Source organism: Oncorhynchus clarkii, chromosome 4 (assembly GCF_045791955.1).
Source record: "Oncorhynchus clarkii lewisi isolate Uvic-CL-2024 chromosome 4, UVic_Ocla_1.0, whole genome shotgun sequence".
NCBI lineage: Eukaryota > Metazoa > Chordata > Actinopteri > Salmoniformes > Salmonidae > Oncorhynchus > Oncorhynchus clarkii.
The window spans coordinates 26,164,955-26,170,974 of record NC_092150.1 but is presented as its reverse complement, the minus strand read 5'-3'; the positions used below and the strand labels follow the sequence as shown (position 1 = coordinate 26,170,974).

The following is a 6,020-nucleotide window of genomic DNA, read 5'->3' as shown; positions in this document are numbered from 1 at the left end:
TACTTTGTCCTTATTATGTGTGTGTGTGTGTGAGAGAGAGAGAGACAGAGAGAGAGAGAATTGGTAGAGTGACAGCAACAGGTTTACCCAAGTACATGTTATGAAATAGTTGATATTTTAATGATGTAAGTGTTCAGTTTGACATCATGCACAATTATGAACGCACTCCCTCATACACATACATCAACTGTAATGTGCAAATCACATCTTTCTACATTTATTTGGCCCTTTTCCTATTCAATAGTTCATTACAACACGTGATATTGGCAGTCATAAGTCAACCCTTTCATAATAAAGTCAAGATACTATAATGGTACCTTATTGTCAGTCATGACATGTCATGACATGTCAAGCCTCTTGAAAAGGAACAGTTTTTTAAAAGCCTATAGTGGTTGGCACTGAGCTAATCAGCCTCTGCCAACAAAACTTACACAATAGGCTGTATTATATAAATAAAATTAAGCAGCATTGTTAAATTAGTCACACACACACAATCACTCATTCTCAGTCTACATTATCACAGATGGTCTACACAACTCTGTTGAACTCCTCAGGCTGATCAACATAGACCTGATGAGCAGCTCCCTCAACCACCCGAGACAGGGAAAGAGAAGGGGGGAGGAGTGAGGGACTGAGGATCAGCTCCATTTCACACTTTGGGATTTCAGGGGTGTTGTCAGTTCTTTTGAACTCCACTCTTATGTCTGCTATTGTGAGCTCAAAAGAGAAGCCCACTGTGGTCTGCTCACCCAGTGCTTATAGGTCAAATGTGAATTCCATAAACTTGAATACCCCCTCAGTTTTCAAATCAAGTAGAGGGCTTGCGCTGTTGCACGATAGCAACCAAAGCCCACGTAAGTCAGTTTATAACATTCCATCATTGGTTACTCAGAGTTCCTCATATTTACATTGCCTGCAGCCTCAGGCCTTATGGGGGTAACCTTGGAAAAGTAAATCCAATTTCTATTCCTTCCTCTATTACTAATAGGGATAGACCAAATGATGTTGGGCTGGATGCTGATAGGGGAAACTTGTTGAAGGATCAGATCAATTATTATTTTAGGCTATTTACAGAAAAACAAGTCCTGAATGCTTTGCTAGCAATAGACAATAAGAAATCCAGAGGGGTCGAACAATTGGATCCTGGTCGGCTGAAGTGTGCAGCTCCCATCATTGTTGGCTCAGTAACCCACATTTTTAAACATTGCTTCAGGAAATACTTAAAAAGTATGGAAATCAGTGCTGCCACTCCATAAAGGCTGGGTTAGTAGTGATCTTAATAATGATTGGCCCATTTCAAGGCTTTCTGTCTAGCTAAGATTCTTGAACGCTTGGTAAATGTACAACTTAGCTCTTTTTTTATATGAGAAATGTATTTTGAATGTAAACCAATAAGGGTTTAGGCCTAGGCATAACACTATTACAGCAACCATTTTAGTTGTTAATGGTCTTGTCAATACTTTAGACTCTATAATGAAATGTGCTGTTTGTGGACCTGTCAAAAGTTTTTCATACTGTCGATCATGCTATTTTATTGAATAAATTGTCCTCGATAGGCCTGAGCTCTGATGCCTGTTCATGGATTCATGATTATCTTAGTGACAGAACTCAGGCCATTGTGATTGATGGGGTTAAGTTCATTTCTTGAAGTACTGTACATAAAGATGCACCTCGGGGGTAAATTTTGGGACCTGTTCTCTTCATTATTTATATAAACACCATTGGTCAATCTGTTAAAAACTGTCAATTTAATCTATATGTGGATGGTACTATTATGTATGCTATTGCCCCAACTGTTGATCTGGCTGTGTCAAAACTCCAGTCAGATTGTATAGCTATGCCGGAATCCCTTGCTAATTTAAAACAAAACACATGTAGTTTTTAAACTCTCGTATGAATGTTTCAGATGAACTACATGTTTACTCATTAGATGCTTTGAATGTGTTCATGCATAAAAATACTTAGGCACTTGGATTTATATGGATTTGACATTTTTTTTTATACAGACGAGCTGGTTAAAAAGCTAAGATTTAAAGTTGTCTTTTTCTACAGAAACAGATTGTGCCTTTCTCTAAACAGTAGCAAGCAGATTATTCAGTCAACCTTTTTTTCCGTTCTTGATTATAGTGATATTATTTATCAAAGTGCAGATGCTACTACTCTTATACCTTTGGATGCCACCTACAATAGTGCCCTTCGTTTTGTTACAGGCAACAGTTTTGATACTCATTACTGCATCCTGTATCAAAAGGTTGGCTGGACTTCGCTAAAGACCCGTACATCTCTCCATTACTCCCTTTTTTGTTTACAAGGCCCTACTTCATAAACTTCCATATTATCTAACTTTTCTGTTGAAGTATAGACACCCGAGTCACCTAACCCATTCACAGGATTGGTTAACTCTTCAGGTTCCTAGGGTCTCCACCGAGATGGGTAAACCTGCTATTAGTTTTAATGCAATTTAAAGTATTGAATGGACACACACACACACACACACACACACACACACACACACACACACACACACACACACACACATTATACAGAGCACATTATTCCCTGTTAAAATAAAAGGTTAAAAAAAATCAAAAATTAAGTATTGGTTTGGTTATGATTTCTTATTTACAATTTTTTCTCCTGGCACTATGGGTGATAGGTGACTTTACGCTACATTTGACCAGGAAGGTCTGTGAGGAGGGGTGCTATGGGATTATTTAAGATAGTAATTGAAGAGGTAGGGTTTCAGATGTTTTCAGGAAGATGGGCAGGGGCTCTGCTGTCCTAGCTTCTGGGGGACAGAGAAAAGCTTGGACTGTGCTGAGTGGGAACTGCTGTAGGGGTAGGAGGGCCAGACGAGCAGTGACAGAACGGAATGCTCAGGTTGGGTTGTAAGGTTTGAGCATAGCCTGAAGGGAGCGAAGGGTAGTTCCTCTTTGTGCTCCGTAGGCAAGTACCATACTCTTGTAGTTGATGTGAGCTTCGACTGGAAACCAGTTGTCCGCAGCGGAGTGTGGTGACATGGGAAGGTTAAACACCAGACTATATTTTGTCTGAAAATGTTTATTGAAAAGATAAATACATTTGCACAATGATCACTTGTCTCTCAAATACATCCTTAGCTAGCTAGTGAATGGTGATATTGATTAGCTAGCTAGCGAAATTTTGCTATATTAGCATAGACATGACATCAGCCAAAACAAGACGTGGTATCAATAACAAGATACAACGAGCTGAAATGAGCCACTTACAATTACCCACAAGGCAGCTTCTTGTCATTGTTGCTAGATATAGGACTGTTCAGTATCATAAAGGACACCTTCCGGCCACATCAATGTGAGCGCATCATTTTCATGACAATGTCAGCCAATCTGTCTATAGTGTCTTTATCAAGTAGGCCATGAAACCTCACATTGAAATCCGGACCAAATCTGTTCATTCATTTTTGACCTGGGAAAGAAAGATGGGGTCGTAAAGATTAGGGAAAACAGGAGACAACATATCAAAAGAAAGAGTTAACCTATATTATCTTTAATCCCTGAACCACAGGCCATGCCACTCAGACAACCAGTCCCCTCTCACCCCAGGGTTCTGCGGCTCAGATCAATGCCAGTGGGTTGAAGAGAGTGGAAAAGGCTATTCGGGCCCAAGGGCAGCCTGGTCTGGTCAATCCTGAGGTTGCATCTACAGGCATGGGCTGGAAGCCCCAGCGGTCAACCAGAATCAGGTGACTGACTTGGATAGGGAAAGGGAGAAAGAGCCATGTTACTCCAAGTTCATATGCTTTTCATCATAAAGCCAAAGATTAGCCTCTAAAGAGTGTGTCAATGTAAACTTCTCCTCTGACCTCTCAGGGTATTGAATGGCATAAGATGCTGCCAAGTAGCAGTCCAGACTGTGACCCAATAGGAGCATGCGATCCAGGTCAAGGTTCCGCCTCCAGTGCTGACTGACTGCTCCTCAGCCAGAGCTGAGTCCATGGGGAATTGGGGTCTGGAGCTATGTCCGAAACCCAGCAAGTCAAACACAAAGAGTGGTTGAGAGCGACAGAAGGGTCTAGGTTAAGTATCCAAAACCCTCCCCCTCCCCCAAATCCATATCATGGACCATCCTAAGAGGTGTCTGTGCAACTGGAATAGAGGAGGAAAAGGGAAATGGTTAGGCGGACTCAATGTAGTACAAAAGGTATGTCCACTCCACTGGAAAAGTGAATATTTGGTACTGACTGACAAAAACACTATAGAGAAGGGGAGAGACAGTACCAGGCTTGGGAGCATTTAGCTGGTTCCTGTTGGTGACAGTTAGGGTCCAGGGTCTCGGAAAAGGAGAGGCATGGAGGTGAGACAACAAAAAAGTGCGGGCAATACAATGTGACATAATCAAGTAGTCAAGTCAGGACTGGTGGGTACCTGTGAAATACTTTCAGACATATTAGATAAGGGGACTAACTGTCAAGGATCTTGGCTTCTGTGCTCTTCAGAATGGACATGGGCGTGGGTCACCATGAGGGCCACCACTCCCAGCCAGATACTGACTTACAGAGAGGACACACACTTCAAAAACAAAATCCCCATTAAAATGTCTATTATGCAAAACTGTTATCAAACCAAAGTGCTCACTATTCATGATTATTTCCACAAACTTACTTTGGTTCAGTATTGTTATAGGTACTAAGCTATATGGAATTGTTTTAAGAAGGTCATACCAAGAAACATTTCGCTATTTGAGTTTGAATTATTTTAAGAGTATAAAAAGTATTTTTTTTAATATAAATTATTTTGGGCCTTACTGCTATTAACCCATACAAAAGCATTGTATAACAAATTCACTACATGGAACAGGTAGTCTGCAAAATATTCAAAAGGAAGTTTGTTTGGAATTGTCTGTCCTATATGTGAGAGATACAAGATCAGGAAACATTATTTATTTTGAACATGTATTAACCCTTATTTTCAGCACTGAACAGTCTAAGCACTGTCTAAGAGGCAATTAATGCTCTAATGCTCGATCTGAAAATGCTCTACTAAGCTATATAGAATTGCTTTAAGAAGGTCATATCAAGGATCATTTGCTATTTCATTTTGAATTTTAAGATCCATTAAAGTAAAATAAATATATACAGTACCAGTCAAAAGTTTGGACACACCTACCCATCCAGGGTTTTTCTTTATTTTCTACATTGTAGAATAATAGTGAAGACATCAAAACTATGAAATAACACATAGGGAATCATGTAGTAACCAAAAATGTTTTAAACCAATCTCAATATATTTTATATTTGAGATTCTTCAAAGTAGTCACTATTTGCATTGATGACAGCTCTGCACACTCCAAAAAAGTATCTAAAGGAAGTTTGTTCCGAAGTGTCTATCCTATATCCTATACGAACGTTCAGGAAACATTTATTGTTATATTTACACACGTTATGATCAACAGCATAAATCAAATTACAACTAGAATTGATAAATTCATAAAAAAAGGAAATACTCAATCTTTAGTGTCTACCATGCACAACGGTTATCAAACCAAAGTGCTCACTTTTCTTAATTCCACTAGTTTACATTGGTTCAATATCGTTCATCGCAAACTAAAGTCATACAGGGACATAGTCATACCACGTAGAATCAAAGTCGACAGATGGGTCGTTGTTTATTAACATGGAACTACTGTACAGTGGATTATATGTTCAGGAGGGAATGTTGTTATTGTTACACCAGTTTTATTGACACGTCATTTTTTGCGCTACGTCTGACGGAAGCGTATTTGACAAACAGTTTGATTCTCTCTGTACCCTTTGGGGCTTTTTGTTCATAAGGAAACATGTCCAACTCGGTAATTTCAGTTATTTCTCGATTCCTGGAAGAATACACGACCAAAACATCGAATAAATTGAAAGTGGTCGACGCGTACCTTTTCTACATCTTGCTAACCGGTGCATTGCAGTTTCTGTACTGCTTGCTGGTTGGCACCTTCCCATTCAACAGCTTCTTGGCCGGGTTCATATCATGTGTTGGCGCCTTCAT

General features: G+C 39.7%; 1 pseudogene; it reads right to left on the bottom strand.

Moving 5' to 3' along the window:
• Positions 1 to 3,436: 3,436 nt before the first annotated feature.
• On the bottom strand, positions 3,437 to 6,020 carry LOC139407956 ((Lyso)-N-acylphosphatidylethanolamine lipase-like; annotated as a pseudogene).